The sequence below is a fragment of the Natator depressus genome, chromosome 21 (genome assembly GCF_965152275.1).
Source record: "Natator depressus isolate rNatDep1 chromosome 21, rNatDep2.hap1, whole genome shotgun sequence".
Taxonomy (NCBI): Eukaryota; Metazoa; Chordata; order Testudines; family Cheloniidae; genus Natator; species Natator depressus.
Window position 1 is genome coordinate 1,813,286 of NC_134254.1, and position 12,331 is coordinate 1,825,616.

Here is a 12,331-nt window from a genome sequence, read left to right on the forward strand (position 1 = left end):
ACCTTTCCAGTCTGGAGTCTGCTTTGTCTTGTATACCCCAAGTTTCACCTCACTGAAAAACTACTTGCTTACAAAAATCAGACAAAAGTGTCACAGCACACTGTTATTGATAAATTGCTTGTTTTCTCATTTTTTACCATGTAATTATAAAATAAATAAATAGGAATATAAATATTGTATTTCCATTTCAGTGCATAGTATTTAGAGCAGGATAAACAAGTCATTGTCTGTATGAAAGTTTAGTTTGTACTGACTTTGGTAGCGCTTTTTATGTAGCCTGTTGTAAAACTAGGCAAATATCTAGATGCGTTGACGTACCCCCTGAAAGACCTCTGTGCACCCCCCAGCCTACAAGTACCCCCACTTGAGACCTGCCGCCCTAACCATAGGGCTGTTCGCTCTCACCAGTGGGGCTCTTTTGTGCGTGAGGTTGTTTGTTTTACAAAAAATGTCAGAAAGTTTCTGTTTCCATTCCACAGCAGAATGAAAAACAAACGTGCAACTCTCCGAGCGTCTCACCGGACGGAAAGGTTGTTTTGCAGCCAGGCCCAGGCCACGAGCCCCGTGCCCGGCCACGCGGTGCCGCGCTCTGTGCCCGGCTCTGCAGGGGCTGCTCCGCAAGCGCTGGGCTCCGCAAGCGGGGGGCCTCAGCCGTGGCCCCGCACGGAGCCAGCCGGGGGCCCGGCGGAGCCCCGGGCCTAGGTGGGGGGCACAGCGCCGGGGGCGCCAGGGGCCAAATCCGGGCCACCAGAGGCTGGAGCAGACCCCGCAGTCTGGCTATTGCCTTGTCACGGGCGCTGTGCTCGGCGTGTCTCATGATTTGTTCTGGAGTCTGGACTTTGGCTCTGTCCTGACCAAGAAGTTTGGACCTTGACAAAAAAGAATTGAGCCGCCCCCGCCGTGAAGGGCCGGGCGTGGGCCGCCCCCTCGCAGCGGGACTTTCTGGGGTCACAGGAGCCTGGTCCCCCACAGCGCCTCGGCCCCCCAGGCCTGCACCCCCCAGCGCCCCGCCCAGGCCTGCACCCCTCAGCGCCCCCCGCGCGGAGGGCAGCCGCCGCCGGGCTGGCCCCGCCCCGCCGGGCGGGCCCCGCCCAGCTCCGCTCCCTGCGCGCGGGCGCCCGGCCGGGACCTTAAAGAGCCGGGGGCGGGCGCGAGCCGGCTGGGAGCGGATCGGCCGGCGGAGAGCGCGGCGCGCGCCGTGTGCACAGGTAGGGCCGCCCCCCCGCACGTGGCGGGCTCGGGGGTCCGGGCCGGCCTGAGGCCGGGGAGCGGGGGAGGGGTTGGAAGGGCTGGAGTGGGGGTCACGGGGAGGGGTTACAAGTACTGGGGTTGGGGGCAGGATGAGGCGGGGGGGTCACTGGTGGTGGGAGTGGGGTTGCAAAGACTGGGATGGGGGGGGTCACTGGTGGGGGGAAGGGATGGGCGGTGATAGGGTGGGGGAGGGGTTACAAGTACTGGGGTTGGGGGCAGGATGGGATTGGGGGTTACGGGGACTGGGGAAGGGGGGGTCATTGTTGTGGGGGTTGGGGGCAGGATGGGAGATATGGGTAGGGGAGCCTGATGTGGGGGTGGCTCACAGGAGACTTGCAGGCACTGGCGGTGGGGAGGGCTATGGAAGCCTGATATGGTGGGGAGGGGGGTCACTGGAGTGGGTGCTGCAGGTTTCTGGCTAGGTAAGAGCTCACTGGTGGGGCGTTTGAGCTCGTGCTGGCTGATGGATGAGGGCCCCTATCGGGGATGCTTGCTCTCTGTGGCACATGGCCTTTCCTCTCTAGGGCCTCAGTTTTCTCTAGTCCCAGGTCAGGGGGCACTAAATGGCTAACAGGGCTTGTGGGGAAGGACGTGGGGCCTTTAGCTGCTAAGGCATGTGTTGGAATGGAGTTTGGGAGTTCTGGGAAGTGTATTAATAGGGGGTTTTTGCCTCTAAAGGTATTCCATTACAGCCCCACGCTGGGGGGACTGGCTTTGTTTGGGAGGAATGGGAGAATCAGTCCCCAAGTGGGGACTGTGTGTGGGAAGGCTTTGCTGATGCTTCCCATGCTGTACCTTTGCTACATATGGGCAGAAACAGGATTTCTGTTTCAGGGCTATTAATCTGGTGCACTGTACTATCATCAAAATGTTTGTTTTAATGTAGTTGGTTTAATTGGCTGTGGATGACTCTCCTTAACTTTGGCACAGATGTGCTCACTGGGATGGAAAGCATAAAGTACAGTTTCAGCACTTGATACATTACAAAGTTTCCAGGAGGCAAACCTCACTTTTTGGGTACATTGCTGGTGTTCCCCTAGGAAAGAACTTGTGATTCCAGGCTGCAAAGCAGTGCTAGCTTCAAACTCACCAATATGGCTCTTTTTAGAGTAGGTTTTTGATCGCTGCAAGGGATGTGCTCTCGGTTGGGTCAAATGAAGTTTCTCCATTTACTTTTGGAAAGGATTTGTCTAGTGCATCTTCAGTTCTGTAACAGTCTGAGCTTTTGAATTACTGATGTTTCCTGACAAACTTTGAAAATGTTCCCTGCTTAGACACCATTCTGCTGAAATCCTATATTCTGTGTTGCTTTCTTCAGTAGTAAGTGTGGTCTAGCAGTTAGTTCATAGAACAGAGTTCTGGGTTCTACTCCTGGATCGGCCACTGACGTGCTGTGGGCGTAGGCAAGTTGCTTAACCTCTGCCTCATTTCCCCCCATTTAGGGAAACTACTTGCCTATATCACAGAGGTACTAAGGCTTAATTTTCATAAAATCCTTTCAAATCCTCTGAAAACTACTACAGAAGTCAAATGACTTGTCACTTAAAAAATGGGACCCTTGTTCTTTAGGTGCCAGCTTGCTCCTGGAGGCCTGAACTCATAATTCCATCTAGTAAGGATATTATTTTTTTAAAGGGGAAGAGCTACAGGAAAAAATGATACAATGTGGAATCATCTCTCCCTATGATAGAGCAGTGGATGTTTCGGCTCTTCATTTGTCTACTGTACCTGACTTGCTAATCCTGTTTCTCTCCTAAATTCATTTTTAAATCTGCTGGATATTTTGGAGGGTCTGCGCACTTACATCCTGAAGCATTTAGAGTGTTGTATTTTGCTTGTCCCTGATTTCTTCCCTTCTTTCTTACTAAGAAAATCTTTGAAACTTTTAAAAATACAAACTTTGCTACCTTAATTTTTTTCTGCCACTCTAACTTAGGCCTAAACTTAGGTTGATATAGGTATGATGCTCCAGGGTGTGCAAAATTCACACCCCTGACTCTGTAGCTATGCAGACCTAACCACTGGTGTGGACGCACCTACATCAATGGAAATATGCTTCCACCAACCTAGCTACCGTTGTTTGGGGAGGTGGAGTTTCTCCTTCTGTTGCTCTAGTCTGCATCTATGCTATGAGGTTGCAGCAGCACAGTGATGGCGCAGTAACTATGCCACTATAGCTTCTGAAACCTATAGCGTAGGTATGGCCTTATAATTGACACTTGCTAGGAAAGAGCAGAAGCCCTTTTCCATCATGTCTTTCCTTTCTGTGCCAGTCAAACTCAGAATTATGATTTGGCAGCTGAAAGTTTGTTTTGGGGACTGGAAGGGAGAAGCCCTTATTATACAAAGATCTGCAACAACAACAAAGGGGGATACCTGGCTGGCCGCTTCCTGTGAGCAGAATGTTGTGTGTGAGTCACCCTGAATGGTAGTTCCTGTTACAGCCTTGGAGTCTATGGTGTAAAGGATTTCAACGCTAAAACTTGCCTCACTCTACTACTGATTAAGCTTGTGGTCCTAGCACAATGAGGCTGGTTAAGTTAACAATTTTTAGTGGTGGATATTGGGTACATATCATTGTGGGATTGTTGCTTGCTTCTCTCTGTACTTCCCCTTTCACTCCTGCTGATGAAACACTACACCATTCCTGCACCTCAAGGCTTTCATTGTAGCAATAAGGATGGGTGGACAAGTGAGGGGACTGCTTCCTGCAGCTAGCTATGTCACTGGGGACTTGTGAATTTACCTACTAGAGGGCTCTTCCAAATGAAGAGCGCGAATGAAACATTTCTAAGAATTAATTTAGAGGAAGTTAAAGATGCTCTTAAACTTTTGCTATTTTTATCAGGAATACCCTGAAATGCAGAGTGCATCCTGCTTCTTGATTCCTTGCATTTAACCATGTGCTTGTATCTGCTCTATTAATATAATACTGTAATATAAGGCAGTTACTGTTTGTCTAGATGGCACAAGACCTTGCTCTGGAAGGGCACTTCAGCTGTTCATGTTCTTGTCAATCTGTGAGTTGTTGGGAGCAATGCTTGACACTGTCTCTCATGACTGATGCAATCCAGGGAACAGCACAGTAAAATGTGACCTACTTTGCTTAGTGGCTAATGCTGTGTCCCCATCTGTAAGGGGAGTACAGGGACCTAATTCTAGTTAGGAGTGGGTCTGCACAATATATGCAAACTTCATTTGTACTCTTCAGGGGTCGTTCATTCTTGTCCTTCTAGGTCATTTGTACCCAAAATAACTGCCAATAGCCTCCTTGATTCCCTGTACCAAAAGAAGGAAAATATTGCTGGTTTACCTTTTCTGGGGTTGAGATTTATAATAAAAAATTTCAGGCTTTTTACTGACTAACATAACATATCACACAGCATCTCTTCTGCTTATGCTTGTCTCTGGTCTGAGCGCTCAACCCCAGAGGTGAAAGTGAGCCGGTATGCCCCGGTACGGCGTACTGGCAAGAGCTGGTGCACTGTACTGAGGCAGCCCGGCTTCCCCAGGGGCAATTTAAAGGGCCTCCAGAGCCCTGCTGCTGGAACCCTGGGGTAGAGGCTGTGGGCCTCCAGCAGTTATTTAAAGGGCCTGGGGCGCCCCGCTTCCCCGGGCTCTGGCAGCTAATTAAAGGACCAGGGCAGTAGAAGCAGGGGAGCCCTGGGCCCTTTAAATAGCCCCTGGATCCCTGGGCTGCTGCTGCTACCCCAGTGGGGGAGGTGGGATGGGGTTGGCTCTGGCTCTGACCCCCCTCAGCCCTCCCCCTTCTGTCCTAGGCCCCACCCCTTCCAGGGGCCAGAGCTGGCCCCAGCGTACCGGTACCGGTAAGTCGGTTGACTTACTTTCACCTCTGCTCAACCCCTCTAAATAAAATTCCCACTGACAAGCCTGGTAAGTTTAGGTTTCAAGTGTGAGGCCTTTTAGGTGAGTTGTATCTTCATATCTTGTATATGGAAGGAATGGAGCCCTTTTAGTCCACTTGCTGTTACACCCACAAAAAAAATCGCTGGTGATTCTCCTAACAAATTGCACTCTGTATCTCATTATGTACTGAAATGACCTGTGGAGTAGAGTAGAACTTTGTTATTACTGTACAAAAATAGCATTTAACTGGTTCTTAGCACCAGGAGCACATGAGAGTGCAAAAATGTATGGCCTGATTTATTTATTTATTTTTAAATAGCTGCAGAGCTTCAGGATTTTGCTGAATGGCAGGTGCTCAGTAGTTCTGAAATCAGACCATTGTAGCCTAAATAAACAGTTTTGAACCAGATCAGTACTCCCTAAGCAGATCTCAGCGTTTAGTGTTTGTTTTTAACACCACAGGATGTCTGATGTGCATGTGCTATTGCATAGGCTGTTTGGTAAGAAACGGCTGCTACTCTGAAACCTGGTAAGAAATCTTTTATCCTAAGAAAATGTAGGCCTTCATTATCTAAGTAGCTAGCCTAATTTCTACATATAGTAAAAGAAAATAGCTTAAAGCAGGGTTAGTCAATAGGCAGACTGCAGGCCAAATCTGGACCGCCAGATGCTTTTGAATGGACCCTGAAATCATTTTATTTACTTATTATTATCTTTGTTTGTTTGTTTGTTTGTTTTTTTCTCTGGAGTCTAGACCTTGACTATACTTTGACCAAAAAATTTGGATCTTGACAGAAAATAATTGACTGCCCCAGCTTAAAAGTGACTTAACGCAAGTTTTAAAACTTCAGACTTCTGTTGGTTACACGGTAAGAATTAGTCCGCCTTCTTTTTGTACACTTGGTAACATAAAGTACTAGTGCTTCAGAGTGATCTGTTTTTTATGACTGACAAATTGCAAGTGTTAGCTAAATGGGCAAGACTGAATTGTAAAGATCAAGCCAGAGTCAACTGAATTGTCCTATAAAAATATTGAGCTTCACCATTCTGACCTAATTGCACTTGGGTTTTTTCTTTTAATGTCCTTGTGCCATTTTACAGCCTTGATACTGAAATTGCTAAAAGGTAATAGAAGCTTGTATGGGAGGAGAATACAAAGAGTGGAGTCCTATCTGTTTTCTTGTTGACTAGTGTATGAATTGGCTGGCTTATTTCCAGTAGACCTACAATAACTCAAAGAACTCCTAAGCCATATAAGGTCTACATTTTTAACAGTCAGAGTAATTAACCAGTGGAGCAGCTTACCAGTGGATTTGCTGGTTTCTCCATCACTTGCAGTCTTTAAAAGAAGATTGGCTGTGTCTCTGACAGACATGTTATAGTGCAGCCACACATTATTGGACTTGATATAAGGATTATTGGGTGGAATTCTCTGGCTTGTGTTATGCTCCTCTGGTCTCACCTCCTGCACAGTGATTCTGTTCTGGCCTTAATCTGCTGTAGATGGCAAACAGTTCATAAATTTGGAATAATAATCTAGGAGCCAAGTTTCAGAGGTGTAACTCTATGTAAACTGTACAAGTTCACTGTAGCTGTCCCATTTCGCATTTCATCTTTGTCTCCTATGACCCACTTGCCACTGCTGTATTTTTATTTGTATTGCAGTAGTGCTTATGTGTTGCAGTCATGGACCAGGACCCCATTGTGCTAGGCACTGTACAGACACAACAAGGGCTGTCCCTGTCCTAGAGAGTTTACAATCTCGGTACAAGACAAGAGATAGCAGGTGGATACGGACAGACAGACAGAAGCCCAAGGAACTGCTAGTTCTCATTGCTGTATTAAATGAGTGTAGAGATGGTGTTTATGCAGCTTGTCCTTTCCTGGAGGCAGCAGATCTGTTGGATGACCCCATTCAAGTGTGGAGCTGTTCCACTGAGGTCCAGTTGCTGTTCAGATGTTTCTACCATTCTTCCATGCCTTCTCAGATTTGGTGTGACCATCTCCTGATGCCAGTTCTAGCTTATAACCCTGAACACTGATCAAGCTACTTCACAGAAAATCATGATGAAAATAGCGTGTTTTTTTTTTTTTAATGAAAAGAGACGTCTGAAATCTGAAAGTAAAACAAGAATTTTACTTTCATTGCTGCCTCTATGTACCTGAACATGTCTTATATAAGTGTAAGAGTCCCCTGCTCATGCTAAATTACACCTTTTATAAACCAATAAATAAGGCAGTTCAATGCAGGTTGTCTGCATTCTTGGGTGCTTTTGTACCTTGTTGTTGGAAGACATGGTATGTGAGGCTACCCTACTGTCTGGGCATAGTATGAAGTGGGAAGATGAATGGAAGATGTGCCAGTTTTGGTTCTGAATGCATGGTACTTGTGATGGGGTGTCTGTAATTTAGATCTCTGACAGCATAAAAGAGGAGAATTCTATTTTGCTCTGTTGTTTGCAAGGATGGGGGTGGATGGAGAGTGTTGTCTCATGCTTGAAATCTACATAACTAGATACTGACTTAAAAATTAAATCTACAGACCAATTGCATTGGGCAACTGCATTATATGCTCCCCTATGCTGCCCTGGACATGATCTCAACCTGTCCTGGTCCCTTAGGTACTGGACTAAGAGCATCAAACTTCTGAAAAGCTGCATGTAAGCTAAGGAGAGATTCCACTGCAAGTTAAATCTAATTAAACATTGTGGCACTGGTTTTATTGTTGCACTTGCAGCTTTTATGACTTTTTTTCTCCTCCTCCCCTCATGAAACCAGCTTATATGAAGTAGTTTTACAAGGAAATGTGGGTCTCTTCCCACCATTGTTAGTATGACTCATTTATGAGAGAGCATTTAGAAGCTGGCAGTGTACAATTATGTAAAATTCAAAGATGTTGTGTGCAGGGTTATATTTAACACTTGGAGCCACTTCTGATCAAACATTGTCACATAAGTGACTTTAAAACACTCCCTGATAGTCTAAAGCCTCATCTGTGCTACTAAGTTGGGTGAACGGTAAGTCAGCTGGGGTCAACCTATTTGTGCACACATCCGCACTAAAATTTGTCTCCCGTTGACGTAAGAGACGCAGTAAAACCATCTCCCTACATGGCACGGAGCCACCCACTGAGCTCGAAATGGTGAGCATTGATACTAACAATTTTCTAGAAGTTGCCGCATAATGCCCATTCTCTGTTACAGTGACCACACTGGTCACTATTGTGAACTCCACTGCCCAGGGGTCACAGAGTCTGGAAGCCACCTCCATCCCCTAAGAAAAGCCTGTGTATTTTTGAAATGCCTTTTCCTGGGTGCCCAGCTCGGCAAGCACACCCAGCAGTACTCCCTTGTTGTGTGCAGCTGACCATGCTGTCTCCATGCGCTAGACATGCCCCTGTCTGGAGCAAGCAGGAGGTACTGATCTCCCCACAGGCGCAGAAGAGGCTGAGCAAGCACAGCTATGGACCAGCCATAGAAATGTGGATGTCTGACCAGCCCTAGTGCAGTGTGAAAGTGAAGGAACTGCATTAGGCATACTATGAGGCCAGGAGCAAAACAATCTGCTTTTGATTATTTCTGCCTTGCAGAGGTCTGGCTCCATGCTTGTTAAATACAGTAATTAAATTTAGGGCCTCATATAGTTACTTTAGCAAGCTCTGCAGTGTGGACTGGGGACTCTATTTCCCCAGTAGTGATTTTTTTTTTTAGTGGGGTGGGTGTGTGTGTGTGTGTGTGTGTGTGTGTTAAATCCTGAAGATATTTAATACCTTTTTGTCGTGTGATTTGATTCCTGTTACTGGCTTGGACAGACTTTAAAGATCACTTAATAGGAAACTTTTATCTCTGTGCAGTTTAACAGGGTCTGATGTGAAGTTTCTGCTATTAGCCCCTCACTTTTTTCTGTGCTACTTCACCTGCAATGTCATCTACAACCACTAAACTTTCTATTTGCTGAGCCTGGGGAATCTCTGAGTAATCCACTCTAGTCCCCACCTAGTTAGAAGGCAAATTGGCTGTAGGCGAATTCAGGAAAATGCTTGTTAACAGGAAGTATTTTGGCCAAGAAAGCGTTTCCTCTCCAAATCTTCTGGTGCTCTTAAAATTCTGCTGTAACCCTGCTCTCAACACTCCTCGTCTGACTCCTCACCTGTCTGGAACAAGGGATTGGCAGTTATGGTTCATAGTGTTGGTTGTATTTGCTGGGTCACCAAACACTTGACACACAAAGGGTGCTCTTTGGCCATGTCATAGAATCAGAGATCACAAGGGTAATCCAGTCTAACCCACTCCCCTTTTTTCCCCCTTCTCCCTACTAGGAGGAGCTGAGTCCGTCTCCCTGGTCTATGAGAATCTTCTGAATCTGCATCACAAGGTATGTGAGCCAAGGAGTGTCTCCACAGGCAGCAGATGCTCAAATATAAAAAAGCCTAATTTTTTTTGTGATACCATCCACTCCCCTGTTCCGTTTCTGAGTCGCTCCATTTGCCTCTTACAGTCCCATCACAGACGGGACACAATAATGCATGCAATTCAACTCTGACCACATGGAGTCTCAGCCCCAGTGACTCACTCTCCCCTCACTAGGGACTGGGGTAGAGTCCACTTCCACGTTTGACTCATGAGTTCTAGCATGTTTCCGTAGGATGTCCTTCAGAATTTTATTCCAAGCTTAAACATCATCCTGCCCTCAACTGTGATTGGAGAGATCTTGCTATAGCCAACACCCATCCCCTATTTTAGTAAGGGATGGTATAAAGTAGGCAACAGATCAGAAAGGGAATCTGTGCCAATCTAACAGCTGGCACTGCATAAGGATGTGAGGGTGAGTGGGCAGCTCCAGTACTTCTGATTTATGTAGTTTCGCTATGATAGTATCACAGCTTCTGGAGGCTGCTTTTTTGGACTACAGATAAGAACAGCTGCTATCTAGTCTGTTTTATGAGTATTGGGTGCTGCCTTTGGGCATTTATCAGTCTGTCACCCTGTGGTTTGTGGATTGGAGTGCATCTCAAAAGATGCTGGCCATTCTTAATATAACAGTAGGCCTGGCTGGGGGTGAGTGGGGGGTGTCATGGTACTACCATTTACTTGTGGGACAAACTAAACTGTTGATAGCATGAAACAATGAGCGTTGTCTGTAGCTCTTTCTGTGGGTTGATGTCCTTAAGTTCCCTGATGCCTGCTGCTGACCTTATCTCACCCCTTGCACAAATACTGTGGCTGAGTAGGTCCTCAATTGCCCATTGTGTAGTGCAGAGCCCTTGTGAGTCATATATCCCATGTGCAGCTGGGTTAAACCCCCAGCTAGGGGTACGGAGTGGACTTTTGTCCCCCAACCTAATTCTCTAAATCCGCTTAAAGCCAGCAAAATTGGTGTTTCATTAGCTTGCAGTGAGCCCTAATTCAGCTCCTTCCTGCCCAGGCAAGGACTGTTGAATTTGAAGCAATAAAAACCACTTCCAACTGGAGTAAAGGCCTCTGAGTTGCTCAGGAGCACGCGCTCTTGTTGCAAACCAGTAAGGAAGTATGCTGTCATAGGGTTCTTCCAGACTAAGCTTATGGCTGGGGGCAGAATTCCCACCCGAATTTGCACTGTGTAACACTACCCCTTGCTCTGTGAAGTGTACTGCCTGGATGACAGGCAGCGATGTAAACTGACCTAGTGATGCAGAGGTGGTGTGGGGTCAAGTGCTTTGCATTCTGCTAGAATTGGGGTGGTGTTGTATAATGGGTACATTGATTAGAAGATTCAGTGTTTAACAAGTATTTTCCACTGAATGCATCCGATGAAGTGAGCTGTAGCTCACGAAAGCTTATGCTCAAATAAATTTGTTAGTCTCTAAGGTGCCACAAGTCCTCCTTTTCTTTTTAGTATTTAACAAGTTACCACAGAATACCACTTCCTGTAGCTCACTTATTTCTTGTCTGATCTCAGATGTCACTGTTTTGTAACTGCTAATAGAAACCATTACACAATCAGACTTCCCTGAGCAGAGTCCGGATAGTAACTCATTATATTTCATAGCCGTAAGACTTGGCTTTGGTTCTTCAGTGTTTAGTAGGCCTCTGTTTCCATTCTCATAGGAGACTCGCTAGCCCTGGGAATGAGTTTGGGTTGCTTTGCGAGCCCTTTATAACAGAGGAATGCGTCTGATTGGGTTCTAGCATGTGGTCTGTAAATTAAGGTGGGATAGAGCATTCTGATACTTGTAGTCTCTCTAGGCTACAAGATGAGGGTGGTTGTAACTGGTTCATTTTATTCAATATGGGGGATGTGCTATCAGTGCATGTTTTTTTTGTGGGGGAAAGGGAGGGCTTGGGGGAGCTGGCATGGTAGAGACTAGCTGTTTATGATACAGGGAGGGAAACTATCAGATGGGACAGTTTCAACCTCTCCTGCCCTCTCGCCGGGGGAGGGCAGCAGAGTGTGTGTGGTGGGAAGGGAGCCTGGGCTGGATCTGGCGGAGGCTGTGTGCATTTGGCTCAAATTGTCATTCTATGAGAGAAACTAAATTGTGATTGAAAATAAAGGGTAAGGTTTTCAGAAGTGCCCAAGTTTCTAATTTGGACATGTTAGAGATGCCTGCTGGCTCCTTTGGAAGAATGGGAGTGCTTTTAAAATGCTGCCCGTGGAGCATGCAGATGGCAGTGAGCAGCAGGAAAGAAGCAGAAGATTAAACCAGTTGCATTTTCCATGTGCCTCTCTTCCAAAAGACTGGCTCTTCCTGTCCAGCTCCTGGTGCTGTTCTTAAGGAGCAATTAATGCTACACTTTGCTGCTTAGTACAGGGGCAAGGCTCTGAATGGAAAGCAGAGCGAGGCTTGCTGAGATGGCCATGCCTCTGCTAATGACCAGATCTACTGAAAACACCTGTCTCTGAAGCTTCAGATGCCATGTGGCTATTGGACAGATTAAGTTAAACTGGAGGCAGCTGGATTGGCTTCTGCAGCAGCAGGAAGAAGCAAAATATTTCCCAAATGCATGAGGATGTAATCAGTGGGAAGACAGACAAACATAAATAAAGCCTGATAAGAGCATCTTACTCGGGAATTTATTTTTAGAACGCTGACCATGGCTTCGGTAACAGGTCAGTGGCATGCCAAATCTTACGGCCCAGGGAAAAACACAATGTTTGGCTTTAGTAGGAATAGTAGGTAATCCTTGTTCCAGTGGCTGTGGGTTTTTTCTAGTTTCCTCTGAAGTGTAGACAC

The 12,331-nt window shown here is 46.6% G+C and overlaps 1 protein-coding gene across 3 annotated transcripts in view; it reads left to right on the forward strand.

Annotated features, from left to right (window-relative positions):
* Positions 1–1,099: 1,099 nt before the first annotated feature.
* SLC16A1 (solute carrier family 16 member 1) overlaps positions 1,100–12,331 on the forward strand; it is a 32,030-nt gene continuing 20,798 nt past the window's right edge. Inside the window, exons 1-3 of one of the 3 annotated variants that reach the window (XM_074936437.1) lie at positions 1,100–1,208; positions 5,873–5,987; positions 9,437–9,492. The gene's annotated coding sequence lies outside the window, so the exon portion shown is untranslated. The remainder of the gene's footprint in view (positions 1,209–5,872; positions 5,988–9,436; positions 9,493–12,331) is intronic. The other 2 variants (XM_074936438.1, XM_074936439.1) reach the window with 2 other exon arrangements.